At 43.4% G+C, this 16,720-nt stretch overlaps 1 pseudogene; it reads right to left on the bottom strand.

Annotated features, from left to right (window-relative positions):
- Positions 1-15,379, bottom strand: part of LOC119271826 — a 38,401-nt pseudogene extending 23,022 nt beyond the window's left edge.
- Between the last annotated feature and the right edge of the window lie 1,341 nt (positions 15,380-16,720).

The raw sequence follows: 16,720 nt of genomic DNA, 5'->3' as shown, positions 1-16,720 counted from the left end.
CATCGGAAGCGAGTTCACATCCGACGAGTCCAATGAGCTGCTCGATGACGCGTCGAGCCGGTCTTTGGGTGGGCTGCATAAACATATTCGATGTAAGGGAAAGCTGTGCAATAAACGAATACTATGAATTACTCTTGTATCCGGATACTTACGATTTTGCCAGGGGCTTGGCCCTGGGCTGCCACTCCTCTCCGCCGTCGGCGTCGGTGGAGTAGTCCGGAGGAAGGGTTTTCCCCTTCTTGGACCCTCCGGCCTCCCCAGAGAGGGCGACCTTCCTTTTCTTCTCTCCTCCCGCTGGAGGGGGAGAGTTCTCCTCTTCTTCCTCCTCGTCTTCATGGGAGGAATGCGCCTCGGAACCATCGGATGATGGATCCGACACCTCCTGGCGCCGGGCACTCTTTCGAGTCCCCACGGCCTTTTTCACAGCCTTCTTCTCCGGCACCACATAGGGTGCCGGAACCAGCAGCTTCGCCAAGCGGGCGTCCGCTGGGCCTTCGGGCAAAGCAGACGGACAGTTGATCTGTCCGGACGTCACCTGCCAATCCTGTCAGAGGTAAGGGAGCTTAGATCCCGCATGGAGTCAAACTATGAAAAATTGATACCCTATAAAAGGAAAAAAACATCTTACCGCGAGAGCGTGATTCTGGGCACTAAATCCGCGATCCTCGGTAGTGGACGCGGGAGCCTCGGCGCCTTTGAAAAGCACCTTCCAGGCATCTTCGTATGTCGTGTCAAAGAGCCTGCTCAGAGTTTGGTGCCGTGCCGCGCCGGGTCGAACTCCCACAGGTTGAAAGCCCGTTGTTAACACGGGAGGATCAGGCGGATGAGCATAACCTGGACTATGTGACAAGTTTGAGCTTCTTGTCCGCCAGGGTTTGGATGCATGTTTGGAGTCCGGTCAGCTCTCCTTTTTTACCCCAAGACAGGCCCCTCTCCTTCCAGGAGGTGAGCCACGTGGGGGGTCCGGATCAAAACTCGGGGGGTGCGACCCATTCGGTGTCGCGTGGCTCGGTGATGTAAAACCACCCCGATTGCCACCCCTTCAGGGTCTCCACAAAGGAGCCCTCGAGCCATAGGACATTGGCCATCTTGCCCACCATGGCGCCTCCGCACTCTGCCTGGTTGCCGCGCACCACCTTCGGCTTGACGTTGAAAGTCTTGAGCCATAGGCCGAAATGGGGGCAGTTGCGGAGGAAGGCCTCACACACGACGATAAACGCTGAGATGTTGAGGACAAAGTTTGGGGCTAGATCGTGGAAATCCAGGCCGTAGTAGAACATGAGCCCCCGGACAAATGGGTGGAGAGGGAAGCCCAGTCCGCGGAGGAAATGGGGGAGGAACACCACCCTCTCATGGGGCCTAGGGGTGGGGATGAGCTGCCCCTTTTCGGGGAGCCGGTACGCGATATCGTTAGACAGGTATCCGGCCTTCCTCAGCTTTTTGATATGTCCCTCCGTGACGGAGGAGACCATCCACTTGCCTCCCGCTCCAGACATGGCTGGAGAAGGTTGAGGTGGGGAGTGCAGATTTGGGCGCTGGAGCTCGAGTGCACAAAAATGGATAGGCGAAGGAGGAAGAAGGCGTAGGTGAAAAGGTGGATCCTTATCCCCTTATATGGGTGGACCCAACTACATGTCCCCACCAGCCTGGTAAAACTCGCTTATCTCCAAGCGCCGTAATCAATGGTGCGGTTGGGTTACCCACGCCCGTATTGATGAGAATCCCAGGATAAGGGGACACGATCACTGCTTTAACAAGACGTGCCAAGGAAACCGCCTCGCATAACGCGCTGAGGTGGGATAATGAAATGACTCGGATAAAGGCTTGGCCGTGGTGTGTCACGCTACGCAATATGTCAGCAGATTAGATTGGTGTAAATATTATTCTCTCTATGGCAATATGTGGAAACTTATTTTGCAGAGCCGGATACTATCTTTGTGTTCAAAATCTTCTATGAAGTACTTGGAGGAGGAACCCGCCTTGCAATGCCGAAGACAATCTGCGCGTCGGACTCGTCGTCATTGAAGCCTGGTTCAGGGGCTACTGAGGGAGTCCTGGATTAGGGGGTGTTCGGATAGCCGGACTATACCTTCAGCCGGACTCCTGGACTATGAAGATACAAGATTGAAGACTTCGTCCCGTGTCCGGGAGGGACTTTCCTTGGCGTGGAAGGCAAGCTTGGCGATACGGATATGTAGATCTCCTACTATTGTAACCGACTCTATGTAACCCTAACCCTATCCGGTGTCTATATAAACCGAAGGGTTTTAGTCCGTAGGACAACGTACACGTCAACAATCATACCATAGGCTAGCTCCTAGGGTTTAGCCTCTTCGATCTCATGGTAGATCTACTCTTGTACTACCCATATCATCAATATAAATCAAGCAGGACGTAGGGTTTTACCTCCATCGAGAGGGCCCAAACCTGGGTAAAACTTCATGTCCCTTGCCTCCTGTTACCATCCGGCCTAGACGCACAGTTCGGGACCCCCTACCCGAGATCCGCCGGTTTTGACACCGACAACGGCCCTCTCCGGCGGAGCTCCGGAACAGGCCCCAAGATGGGATCTCGTGGATACAGAAAGTTGCGGCGGTGGAATTAGGTTTTTGGCTCCTGTTCTGATCGTTTGGGGGTACGTAGGTATATATAGGAGGAAAGAGTACGTCGGTGGAGCACCGAGGGGCCCACGAGGCAGGGGGCGCACCCTAGGGGGGTGGGCGTGCCCCCCACCCTCGTGACTGCCTCTTTGACTCCTTGAGTAGGGTACAAGTCTCCTGGATCACGTTCGGTGAGAAAATCACGTTCCCGAAGGTTTTATTCAGTTTGGACTTCGTTTGATATTCTGTTTCTCCGAAATACTGAAATAGGCAAAAAAACATCAATTCTGGGCTGGGCCTCTGGTTAATAGGTTAGTCCCAAAAATAATATAAAAGTGGAAAATAAAGCCCAATATAGTCCAAAACAGTAGATAATATAGCATGGAGCAATCAAAAATTATAGATACGTTGGAGACGTATCAGGCATCCCCAAGCTTAATTCCTGCTCGTCCTCGAGTAGGTAAATGATAAAAAGATAATTTTTGATGCGGAGTGCTACTTGGCATAATTTCAATGCAAATCTTCTTAATTGTGGTATGAGTATTCAGATTAGGAAGATTTAAGGCAAAAGTTCATATTGATATAAAGAATAATAATACTTCAAGCAAACCAACAAAGCAATTATGTTTTCTTAAAGTAACATGGCCAAAGAAAGTTCATCCCTACAAAATCATATAGTTTAGTCATGCTCCATTTTCGTCACACAAGAATGCTCTCATCATGCACAACCCCGATGACAAGCCAAGAAATTGTTTCATACCTTAATAATTTCAAACTCATAAACTTTCACGCAATACATGAGCGTGAGCCATGGATATAGCACTATGGGTGGAATAGAATATAATGATGGGGGTTATGTGGAGAAGACAAAAAAGGAGAAAGTCTCACATCAACGAGACTAATCAATGGGCTATGGAGATGCCCATCGATTGATGTTAGTGCAAGGAGTTGGATTGCCATGCAACGGATGCACTAGAGCTATAAATGTATGGAAGCTCAACAAAAGAAACTAAGTGGGTGTGCATCCAACTTGCTTGCTCATGAAGACCTAGGGCACTTGAGGAGGCCCATTGTTGGAATATACAAGCCAAGTTCTATAATGAAAATTCCCACTAGTATATGAAAGTGATAACTCAAGAGACTCTCTATATGAAGAACATGGTGCTACTTTGAAGCACAAGTGTGGAAAACGGAATAGTAGCATTGCCCCTTTTTATTTATTTTCTCTTTTTTGGGCCTTGTTTTTTTCTTTGGCCTTTTTTTGGGGACAATGCTCTATTAAATGATGATCATCACACTTTTATTTATTTACAACTCGATACTAGAACAAAGTATGACTCTATATGGATGCCTCCGGCGGTGTACCGGGATATGCAATGAATCAAGAGTGACAAGTATGAAAAAATTATGAACGGTGGCTTTGCCACAAATACTATGTCAACTACATGATCATGCTAAGAAATATGACAATGATGGATGTGTCATGATAAACTGGATGGTGGAAAGTTGCATGGCAATATATCTCGGAATGGCTATGCCATAATAGGTAGGTATGGTGGCTGTTTTGAGGAAGATATAAGGAGGGTTATGTGTGAAAGATCGTATCATATCACGGGGTTTGGATGCACCGGCGAAGTTTGCACCAACTCTCGATGTGAGAAAGGGCAATGCACTGTACCGTAAAGGCTAGCAGTGATGGAAGGGTGAGAGTGCGTATAATCCATGGACTCAACATTAGTCATAAAGAACTCATATACTTATTGCAAAAATCTACAAGCCATCAAAAACCAAAGTATTACGCGCATGCTCCTAGGGGATAGATTGGTAGGAAAAGACCATCGCTCGTCCCCGACCGCCACTCATAAGGAGGACAATCAAATAACACCTCATGTTTCAAATTTGTTGCATAAAGTTTACCATACGTGCATGCTACGGGACTTGCAAACTTTAACTCAAGCAGTTCTCAAATTCAGAATTACTCTACTAGCATGACTTTGATATTACTACCTCCATATCTCAAAACAATTATCAAGCATCCAACTTTTCTTAGTATTCAACACACTCAAAAGAAAGTTTCACAAATATTGAATACCAAGCATGTTATCATTAAGCAAATTACCATGCTATTAAGACTCTTAAAATAATTTAAGTGAAGCATGAGAGATCAATAGTTTCTTTAAAACAAATCCACCACCGTGCTCTAAAAGATCTAAGTGAAGCACATAGAGCAAAATTATAACGCTCAGAAGATATAAGTGAAGCACATAGAGCAAAACTACTTAGCTCAAAAAGATATAAGTGAAGCACATAGAGCAAAATTACATAGCTCAAAAGATATAAGTGAAGCACATAGAGCAAAATTACTTAGCTCAAAAAGATATAAGTGAAGCACATAGAGTATTATATCAAATTTTAATTCATGTATGGATCTCTCAAAAGGTGTGTACAGCAAGGATGATTGTGGCATACTAAAACACAAAGACAAAAATAATACAAGACTCTCCAAGCAAAACACATATCATGTTGGTGAATAAAAATATAGCTCCAAGTAAATTACCGATGGGAGTGGACGAAAGAGGGGATGCCTTCCGGGGCATCCCCAAGCTTTGACTTTTTGGTGTCCTTGGATTATATTGGGGGTGCCATGGGCATCCCCAAGCTTAGGCTCTTTCCAATCCTTGTTCCATAATCCATCACAAGAATTAACCCAAAACTTGAAAACTTCACAACACAAAACTTAAAGTAGAAAACTCGTGAGCTCCGTTAGCGAAAGAAAACAAAAGACCACTTCAAGGTAATGTAATGAACTCATTATTAATTTATATTGGTGTTAAACCTACTGTATTCCAACTTCTGATTATAAACTATTTTACTAACCATAGAATCATCAAAATAAGCAAACAACACACGAAAAACAGAATCTGTCAAAAACAGAACAGTCTGTAGTAATCGGTAGCTAGAGCAATATCTGGAACCCCAAAAATTCTAAAATAAATTTCTGGACGTGAGGAATTTATCTATTAATCATCTGCAAAAAGAATTAACTAAATATCACTCCCCAAATAAAAATGGCAGCAGTTCTCGTGAGCGTAAAAGTTTCTGTTTTTTACAGCAAGTTCAACCAGACTTTCCCCAAGTCTTCCCAACGGTTCTACTTGGCACAAACACTAATTAAACACAAAAAACACAACCAAAACAGAGGCTAAATACTTTATTTATTATGAAACAGGAGCAAAAATTAAGGAATAAAAATAAAATTGGGTTGCCTCCCAACAAGCGCTATCGTTTAACGCCCCTAGCTAGGCATAAAAGCGAGGATAGATCTAGGTATTGCCATCTTTGGTAGGCAATCCATAAGTGGATCTCATGATAGTTTCATATGGCAATTTTATTTTCTTTCTTGGAAATTGTTCCATGCCCTTTTTTAATGGAAATTGAAATCTAATATTCCCTTCCTTCATATCAATAATCGCACCAACCGTTCTAATGAAAGGTCTACCAAGAATAATAGGGCAAGAAGGATTGCAATCTATATGAAGAACAATTAAATCTACGGGCACATAATTTCTATTTGCAACAATAAGAACGTCATTAATCCTTCCCATAGGTTTCTTAATAGTAGAATCTGCAAGATGCAATTTTAGAGAGCAATCATCAAAATTGCGAAATCTAGCAAATCACACAAAGTTTTGGGGATAGTGGAGACACTAGCACCCAAATCACACAAAGCATAAAACTCGTGACCTTTAATTTTAATTTTAATAGTTGGTTCCCACTCATCATAGAGTTTTCTAGGGATAGAAACTTTCAACTCAAGTTTTTCTTCATAAGATTGCATCAAGGCATCAAAAATATGTCCGGCGAAGGCTTTCTTTTGACTATAAGCATGTGGAGAATTTAGCACGGATTGCATAAAGGAAATACAATTAATTAAAGAGCAACTTTCATAATTAAATTCCTTGAAATCCAATATAGTGGGTTTAGCAACATCTAGATTTTTATTTCTTTCAATCCCACTTTCATCAATTTCATCATAAAGATCTAAATACTCCGAATTTTTAGAACTCCTTCTAGGTAAAGGAAGATCATATTCAGTTTCATCAAGATTCATATTGCAAAACAAAGATTTAATAGGTGACACATCAATAACTTTTAGATCTTCATCTTGATTTTCATAGGAATTGGAAGAATGCGCTTTAATAAAGGCATCTTTGGAAGCACGCATCCTAGCGGTTCTTTCCTTGCACTCATCAATGGAAATTCTCATGGCTTTGAGAGACTCATTGATATCATGCTTAGGAGGAATAGATCTAAGCTTTAAAGAATCAACCTAAAGAGAAATTCTATCAACTTTCCTAGCCAACTCATCAACTTTAAGCAATTTATCTTCAAGCAAAGCATTAAAATTATTTTGTGAATTCATAAACTCTATAACACTATTCTCACATTCCGAGGGCATCTTATTATAATTTCCATAAGAGTTGTTGTAGGAATTCCCATAATTATTAGAAGAATTACTAGGATATGGCCTAGGATTAAAATTCCATCTATAAGCGTTGTTACCAAAATTATTCCTACCAACAAAATTCACATCCATAGATTCATTGTTATTCTCAATCAAAGTATACAAAGGCATATCATTAGGATCAGAAGAAACACTCTTAGTAGCAAATAATTTCATAAGTTCATCCATCTTTCCACCCAAAACATTGATTTCTTCTATCGCATGCACTTTTTTATTAGAAGATCTTTCAGTATGCCATTGAGAATAATTAACCATAATATTATCTAGGAGTTTAGTAGCATCTCCTAAAGTGATTTCCATAAAAGTGCCTCCCGCGGCCGAATCTAAAAGATTTCTAGAAGCAAAATTCAATCCGACATAAAATTTGTGTATAATCATCCACAAATTCAAACCATGAGTAGGGAAATTACGTATCATTAATTTCATTCTCTCCCAAGCTTGTGCACCATGTTCATGATCAAGTTGCTTAATGTTCATAATATCGTTTCTAAGAGAGATGATCTTAGCGGGAGGGAAATACTTAGAGATAAAAGCATCTTTGCACTTGTTCCAAGAATCAATACTATTTTTAGGCAAAGAAGAAAAACAAGCTTTAGCACGATCTCTAAGAGAAAAAGGAAATAGGTTCAATTTAACGACATCATTATTGACATCTTTTTTCTTTTGCATATCACATAAATCAACGAAGCTATTCAGATGAGTAGTGGCATCTTCACTAGGAAGGCCGGCGAATTGATCTTTCATAACAAGATTCAACAAAGCAGTATTGATTTCACAAGATTCAGTATTGGCAAGAGGAGCAATTGGAGTGCTAAGTATATCATTATTATTGGTATTGGTGAAGTCACACAATTTGGTAGTATTTTGAGCCATCGCGACAAACAAGCAATCCAACACACGAGCAAACAAAAAGGCAAGCGGGCAAAAAGAGGCAAATAGAGAGGGAGGATAGAGAGAGAGAGGGCGAATAAAACGGCAAGGGTGAACTGGGGGAGAGGAAAACGAGAGGCAAATGGAAAATAATGTAATGCGAGAGATAGGGATTGTGACGGGTACTTGGTATGTTGACTTTTTGCGTAGACTCCCCGGCAACGGCGCCAGAAATTCTTCTTGCAACCTCTTGAGCTTGCGATGGATTTCCTCGAAGAGGAAAGGATGATGTAGCAGAGTAGCATAAGTATTTCCCTCAGTTTTTGAGAACCAAGGTATCAGTCCAGTAGGAGGCCACGCTCAAGTCCCTCATACCTGCACAAAACGATAGCTACGCGCAACCAACGTGATTAGGGGTTGTCAATCCCGTCACGGTCACTTACGAGAGTGAGATCTGATAGATATAATATTTTTGGTATTTTTGGTATAGAGATGCAAAGTAAAAAGTAAAAGGCAAAGTAAAAAAGCAAAGCAAGATTAAAGTGATGGAGATTGATATGATGAGAATAGACCCGGGGGCCATAGGTTTCACTAGTGGCTTCTCTCAAGAGCATAAGTATTCTACGGTGGGTGAACAAATTACTGTTGAGCAATTGACAGAATTGAGCATAGTTATGAGAATATCTAGGCATGATCATGTATATAGGCATCACATCCATGACAAGTAGACCGAAACGATTCTTCCTCTACTACTATTACTCCACTCATCGACCGCTATCCAGCATGCATCTAGAGTATTAAGTTAAAAACAGAGTAACGCTTTAAGCAAGATGACATGATGTAGAGAGATAAATTCATGCAATATGAAATAAACCCGATCTTGTTATCCTCGATGGCAACGATGCAATGCATGCCTTGCTACCCCTTCTGTCACTGGGAAAGGACACCGCAAGATCGAACCCAAAGCTAAGCACTTCTCCCATGGCAAGAACTACCAATCTAGTTGGCCAAACCAAACAGATAATTCGAAGAGACTTGCAAAGATAACCAATCATACATAAAAGAATTCAGAGAAGATTCAAATATTATTCATAGATAGACTTGATCATAAACCCACAATTCATCGGTCTCAACAAACACACCGCAAAAAGAAGAAGATTACATCGAATAGATCTCCACAAGAGAGGGGGAGAACTTTGTATTGAGATCCAAAAAGAGAGAAAAAGCCATCTAGCTACTAACTATGGACCCAAAGGTCTGAGGTAAACTACTCACACTTCATCGGAGGGGCTATGATGATGTAGAAGCCCTCCGTGATGACGGCCCTCTCCGGTGGAGCTCCAGAACAGGCCCCAAGACGGGATCTCATGGATACAAAAAGTTGCGGTGGTGGAATTAGGTTTTTGGCTCCTGTTCTGATCGTTTGGGGGTACGTAGGTATATATAGGAGGAAGGAGTACGGCGGTGGAGCACCGAGGGGTCCACGAGGCAGGGGGCGCGCCCTAGGGGGGTGGGCGCGCCCCCCACCCTCGTGACCGCCTCTTTGACTCCTTGGAGTAGGGTCCAAGTCTCCTGGATCACGTTCAGTGAGAAAATCATGTTCCCGAAAGTTTTATTCCGTTTGGACTCAATTTGATATTCTGTTTCTCTGAAATACTGAAATAGGCAAAAAAACAGCAATTCTGGGCTGGGCCTCCGGTTAATAGGTTAGTCCCAAAAATAATATAAAAGTGGAAAATGAAGCCCAATATAGTCCAAAATAGTAGATAATATAGCATGGAGCAATCAAAAATTATAGATACGTTGGAGACGTATCAAGAACCCAAGCCTATGAAAATGCCAAGTTGTTTAAAGAAAAAGTTAAAAGATGGCATGACAAAAGGATACAAAAGCGTGAGTTTAGTGTTGGTGATTATGTATTGCTATACAACTCTCGTTTAAGATTTTTTGCTGGAAACCTTCTCTCTAAATGGGAAGGTCCTTACGTTATCGAGGAGGTCTATCGTTCCGGTGCCATAAAAATCAACAACTTCGAAGGCACAAATCCGAAGGTGGTGAACGGTCAAAGAATCAAACATTATATCTTAGGTAATCCCATAAATGTTGAAACCAATGTTATTGAAACCGTAACCCTGGAGGAATACATAAGGGACACTTTCCGGAATGCTCCAGACTCCGAAAAGGAATAGGTATGTGGTACGGTAAGTAAACCGACTCCAAAACAGTTTTTAAGGGAATATTTCTCCGTTTTGGAGTATTTAGAAAAATAGAAAAATAAGAAGCAGTCCGGGAAGGACACGAGGGCTCCACGAGGGTGGAGAGTGCGCCCTACCCCCTTGGTGCGCCCCCTACCTCGTGGGCTCCTCGTGCACTTCCCGGACTCCGTTTTCTTACACGACACGTATTTTGGCCGATAAAAATTCATTATATAATCCCCCGGAGGTTTTGACTCCCGTATCATGCAAAAATCTCCTGTCTTTGTTTCGAGTTGTTTTCTGTCAGGGTTGTCAAGGCCAGGCACTATGTCGTCTCCCTCCTCCTCCTCCAACCATGAGGGCAATGATGCTTGGCTAATGAAGATAGAGCTGAAGAGATAAGAACCCATGGAGATCAACAAGGATGAAGGGATCAAGAAGGCCATGGAGGACCAAGTTCCGGCAACAGAAGACGCCCTTCAACTTGATCACAATCTTCTTACCCCAAAAAAAATCGAAGCTTTCAAGATGATTGAGTTAGCTCGTATACAAAATAAGTATCTCACATGTGAAAATATTTTGTTGAAGGAGCATATCATCGCACTCAAGGGCATTATCCGCAAGTTAGAAGACCTCCTACGCTCGATGTGCGACTGTCCATCATCAACAACTCCACCTTATGCACCAACAAAAAATAATTGAGCATCTGGTATGGGCACTCCACTTGGCAACTGCCAAGCTTGGGGGAGTGCCCCGGTATCGTATCACCTTTATCTTTATCTTTACCATTTTTCTTAGTTCGATACTTTTGGTAATATCTTGATTTAGTGGAATAAAAGTCTTAGTATGATCTAGTTGTGAGTTTTTCTTTATAGTCCTTCTATGTAATCGAGTCCGTGAGCTATATAATAAAGATTAGTGTTGAGTCAAGGGCTTGATTATTTTGCCATGATCCTAAGAGAAAGAAAAGAGAAAGAAATAAAAATAAACAAAGAGATCATGTGAGTCTTATGGAGAGTGATGAGCTCACATAGAAAAAGTATGATGAATAAAAGTTGTTGAGAGTTGACAAGCATAGTTTTGGTCATCGTTGCAAATAATAGGAAGTAATAAAGAAAGAGAGGTCTTCACATATAAATATACTATCTTGGACATCTTTTATGATTGTGAGCACTCATTAAAATATGACATGCTAAAAGAGTTGACGTTGGACAAGGAAGACAACGTAATGGGTTATGGTTTCTTACATCTGAGATAAATTATATTGTCATGGATCATACAACATGGTTGAGCTTGCCTTTCTCCCTCATGCTAGCCAAATTCATCGCACCAAGTAGAGATACTACTTGTGCTTCCAAATACCCTTAAACCAGTTTTATTATGGATTGAGTAAGATCCTCTAAGTAAGTTGTCATCGGTGCAAGCAATAAAAATTGCTCTCTAAATATGTATGACTTATTAGCGTGGGAGAAAATAAGCTTTATACGATTGTGTGATATGGAAGAAATAAAAGCGACAGACTGCATAATAAAGGTCCATATCACAAGTGGCAATATAAAGTGACGTTCTTTCGCATTAAGATTCTGTGCATCCAACCATTAAAGCGCATGACAACCTCTACTTCCCTCTGCGAAAGGCTTATCTTCTACTTTTATCTCCTACCTTGCATAAGAGTCATGGTGATCTTCACCATTCCTTTTTACACTTTATCCTTTGGCGAGCACAGTATGTTGGAAAGATCTTGGTATATATGGCTAATTGGATGTGAGTTTTCATGAACTATTATTGTTGACATTACCCTTGAGGTAAAATGTTGGGAGGCAAGACTATAAGCCCCTATCTTTCTCCGTGTCCGATTAAAACTCCATACCCATAAGTATTGTGTGAGTGTCAGCAATTGTGAAAGACTATATGATAGTTGAGTATGTGGACTTGCTGAAAAGCTCTTATATATTGACTCTTTCCTATGTTATGATAAATTGCAATTGCTCCAATGACTGAGATTATAGTTTGTTAGTTTTCAATGAAGTTTACGATTCATAGTTGAAATTGTGATTGAATTATTAATCTAGCATAAGGAATCATATGACAAGAATTATGTAAGTTGTTGTTCTAAGAATGATCATGATGCCCTCATGTCCGTATTTTATTTTTATCGACACCTCTATCTCTAAACGTGTGGACATATTTTTCGATTTTGGCTTTTCGCTTGAGGACAAGCGAGGTCTAAGCTTGGGGGAGTTGATACGTCCATTTTGCATCATGCTTTTATATCAATATTTATTGCATTATGGGCTGTTATTACACATTATGTGACAATACTTATGCATATTCTCTCTTATTTTACAAGGTTTACATGAAGAGGGAGAATGCCGGCAGCTGGGATTCTGGGCTGGAAAAGGAGCAAATAGTAGAGACCTATTCTGCACAGCTCCAAAAGTCCTGAAACTTCACGGAAGACGTTTTCAGAATATATAAAAAATACTCAGCGGAAGAGATTCACCAGGGGGGCCACACCCTGCCCACGAGGGTGGGGGGCGCGCCCTACCCCCCTGAGCGCACCCCCCTACCTCGTGGGCCCCCTAGTGGCTATCCGGTGGCCATCTTCTGCTATATGAAGTCTTTCGATGGGAAAAAATAATAAGCCATGTTCTCAGAAGAAACTCCGCCGCCACGAGGCGGGACCAATCTAGGGCTCTGGCGGAGCTGTTCTGCCGGGGAAACTTCCCTCCTGGAGGGGGAAATCATCGCCATTGTCATCACCAATGCTCCTCTCATCGGGAGAGGGCAATCTCCATCAACATCTTCATCAGCACCATCTCCTCTCAAAACCCTAGTTCATCTCTTGTATCCAATTCTTGTCTCCAAGTCCGGGATTGGTGCTAGTAGGTTGCTAGTAGTGTTAATTACTCCTTGTAGTTGATGCTAGTTGGTTTATTTGGTGGAAGATCATATGTTCAGATCCTATATGCATATTAATACCCCTCGATTATGAACATATTTATGCTTTGTGAGTAGTTACGCTTGTTCTTTAGGACATGGGAGAAGTCTTGCTATTAGTAGTCATGTGAATTTGGTATTCATTCGATATTTTGATGAGATGTATGTTGTCTCTCCTCTAGTGGTGTTATGTGAACGTCGACTACATGACACTTCACCACTATTTGGGCCTAGAGGAAGGCATTGGGAAGTAATAAGTAGATGATGGGTTGCTAGAGTGACAGAAGCTTAAACCCTAGTTTATGCGTTGCTTCGTAAGGGGCTGATTTGGATCCATATGTTTCATGCTATGGTTAGGTTTACCTTAACACTTTTGTTGTAGTTGCGGATGCTTGCAATAGAGGTTAATCATAAGTGGGATGCTTGTCCAAGTAAGGACAGTACCCAAGCACCAGTCCACCCACATACCAAATTATCAAAGTACCGAACGCGAATCATATGAGCGTGGTGAAAACGAGCTTGATGATATTCCCATGTGTCCTCAGGAGCGCTTTTATCTATATAAGAGTTTGTCCAGGCTTGTCCTTTGCTACAAAAAGGATTGGGCCACCTTGCTGCACTTTATTTACCTTTGTTACTTGTTGCTCGTTACAAATTATCCTATCATAAAACTATCGGTTACCACTTATTTCAGTACTTGCAGAGAATACCTTGCTGGAAACTGCTTATCATTTCCTTCTGCTCCTCGTTGGGTTCGACACTCTTACTTATCCAAAGGACTACGATAGATCCCCTATACTTGTGGGTCATCAGGGGCTGAAGCCGATGACTGGAAAACTTTCAGTTCACATACAAACAGCCGCACATGAGGAACAAAAGCCTTTAGGCAAAATCAAAATATAGATTGATTATAACAATTGTCTTTTACAATTGGTAAAGAGTTCACTTGAATATTATGCCTTTCGAACATTGACCCTCTATCAAGCGGGCAGCCTCTAAGATGTCCTCAAAGTATTGCTCTGGTGCGTGATGGTCCTTGCCCTTGGGTGGACCCTGCAATGCAACATCGACGGCCTTCATCTTCCCCCAGTATGTCTTGACTCGGGCAAAGGCCATCCGTGCACCTTCAATGCATGTCGACCACTTCACGGCGTCGATACGTGGCACCGCATCAGCAAGCCACCGCACCAAGCCGAAATAGCTATTCGGAATCGGCTCAGTCGGCCATAGCTGAAGTATGACGTTCTTCATGGCAGCTGTGGACATCTTGTGAAGCTCGGCCCGTTGGGACATTTGTTCATTCAGCAGTAGAGGGCGTTTTGATGCGCCAAACTATGACCAGAAAAGCTTCTCCATTGCATATCCCTCTTGCGCTTGGTAAAACTGCGCCGCATCGGATGAACTCTTCGGCATGTCCAAAAACACATCTGGAGAACTCCACACTTGGTTAAGCTGAGCATAATTCGGATCGCCGAACTTTGTCTGTAATAAAAATGGCTTACCAGCGGCAATCTTCCCAACTTGCCGGATCTCCTCACGGGCCGCTCTAGATTCGGACCGCGCTTCTTTCGCCTCTCGCAAGGCCTTGTCAAGCTCAGCCGCTTTGGCTTTATTCTCCTTCTCTAGGAATTCATAGCGGCTGGTAGTATTTTTTAGTTCGAGCACCATCGAGGATATTTTCTCCTCGTCTTGGTGTTGAGCAGCTTGTTCGGCCTTTAACTTGGTCGATGCCTTTTTGGCAGCCACATTACTAAACCAGGCCTACTCCTTGGCCCGGGCCAGCTCCGCCCGAAAAATCTCAACGGCGGCACCACCATCTGCAACCATGCATATTCCAGTATGCAACTTTCAGTGTCACGCTTATATTAAAAAACTTATATGTAAGGATTGCTTTGAACATGTACCTTGCGACTCGTCAAGACGCCTGTTGATAAGCGTGATATCAGTATCTGCCTCATCAATCTTGTCTTGCAAATCCACAATCTCTACAGTCCAGACAGTTTCCGGGGAGGTCACATCCTGTGTTCCAACAATCATATTACTTCCTGGGCATATCTTTTGATCATATAACCATCTCCCTTGGGAAGCCAATCAGAGTCTTAGGGGCTACTATCTATGCACAGGTGTATTCTTGAATAAAACACAATCGAACATATTACGGTACAAACCTCGAAGCATCCTAGTAGGCCCATGAAGGCCTCATTCAATCCGCTTTTCGCGGCCAGGACCTTTTCTATCACCGTGCTCATCAAGGTACGATGTTCCTCTGAGACGGACGCCTGTCGCAGCATGTTCGTCAATATATCCGGCGCCTCTGGGACTCCGGAGGCTGCTGAAGGAGTACGGCCTCCCTTTCAAGGAATCCGTTTATTCATATCCGGATGTAGACCGGAATGTTCGGGGCCTTTACTGTTGGTCCCCGGACCATGGGCCACCGAAGTATCACCTTCGGGTTGTGTCTTCGTCATCCCTCGCACCACTTGTTGATCGGGAGATACCCTCCGCTACGACACCTTGAAGTCATCCGCCCTATTGGGCGACGAGATTGGTGGAGGTGTCTCGCTTTCCATCATCTCGGGAGAAGATCCCCCGAGGAAGAGGATTGTTGAAGAAGACTGCGTGCCGAACTACAAAAAAACATATATTCTAGACGTTACAAGAAAGGGGTGTGACGTGTTTAAAACACCCTTGTTCACTTACGAGTTGGCCTGAGGCTTGTCCTCATCATGGGACTGTGTGATGACGTTGTCCTCCAAGCCCGAGCCACCCGACGAAGGCATCTTGCCTCGTTTATGAGCCTTTTCCTCCCAATCTTCGGAGGTGACCCTTTTCTTCCCATGGGGGGAAGAGACGTTGACTTTCCCGTCATTTTTTTCTTCGGACGATGGAATCTTGTCTGGCACACCATCGGGATGGGGGCCATCTTTGGTCCTCTCTGCCTTTCCCTCCTTCACAAGCATCTGGTACGGTGTCGGGGATAGGATCCTTGTTAATACAGGATCCGCTAAACCTTCGGAAAGGGGGGGGGGGGCGGACACCTAATCAGCTCCGCTTTTGTTTATCCAGCCCTAGGAGGAGATAGTTTGCTCAATAATGTATTACAGCATACTTAAAAAAAGGGTGTTCGGAAGTCAAGTGCTTACCGGGGTATCCGGACAGTTACAGTCGAGGCATGTGTCCTCAATAGTGTTCGGCCAATGTTTTCGTTTTCCGAAAAACAACTTCCACATCCCTTTGTGCGTAATGCCGAAGAAGTGTTGGAGGGATCGTGGTCCTTCTGGATTGAACTCCCACATACAGAGAGGCGTACGTTGGCATGGTAGGATTCGGCGAATCAACATTACTTGAATCACGCTGACAAGATCGATATCCCTCTCGAGGAGGGTTCGTATGCGACTTTGTAGAGTCCGCACTTCATCAACTGATCCCCAATCCAGCCCCTTGTTGGCCCATGATGCAAGCTGTAACGGTGGGCCAGGGCGAAACGTGAGTGCAGCTACCCACTTGGTGCTGCGGGTGTCGGTGTCAAAACCAGCGGATCTCGGGTAGGGGGTCCCGAAATGTGCGTCTAAGGCGGATGGTTACAGGAG

Source organism: Triticum dicoccoides, chromosome 3A (assembly GCF_002162155.2).
Source record: "Triticum dicoccoides isolate Atlit2015 ecotype Zavitan chromosome 3A, WEW_v2.0, whole genome shotgun sequence".
In the NCBI taxonomy this organism is placed as follows: Eukaryota; Viridiplantae; Streptophyta; class Magnoliopsida; order Poales; family Poaceae; genus Triticum; species Triticum dicoccoides.
The sequence above is the reverse complement of the archived record's forward strand: the minus strand, read 5'-3'. Positions and strand labels throughout refer to the sequence as shown.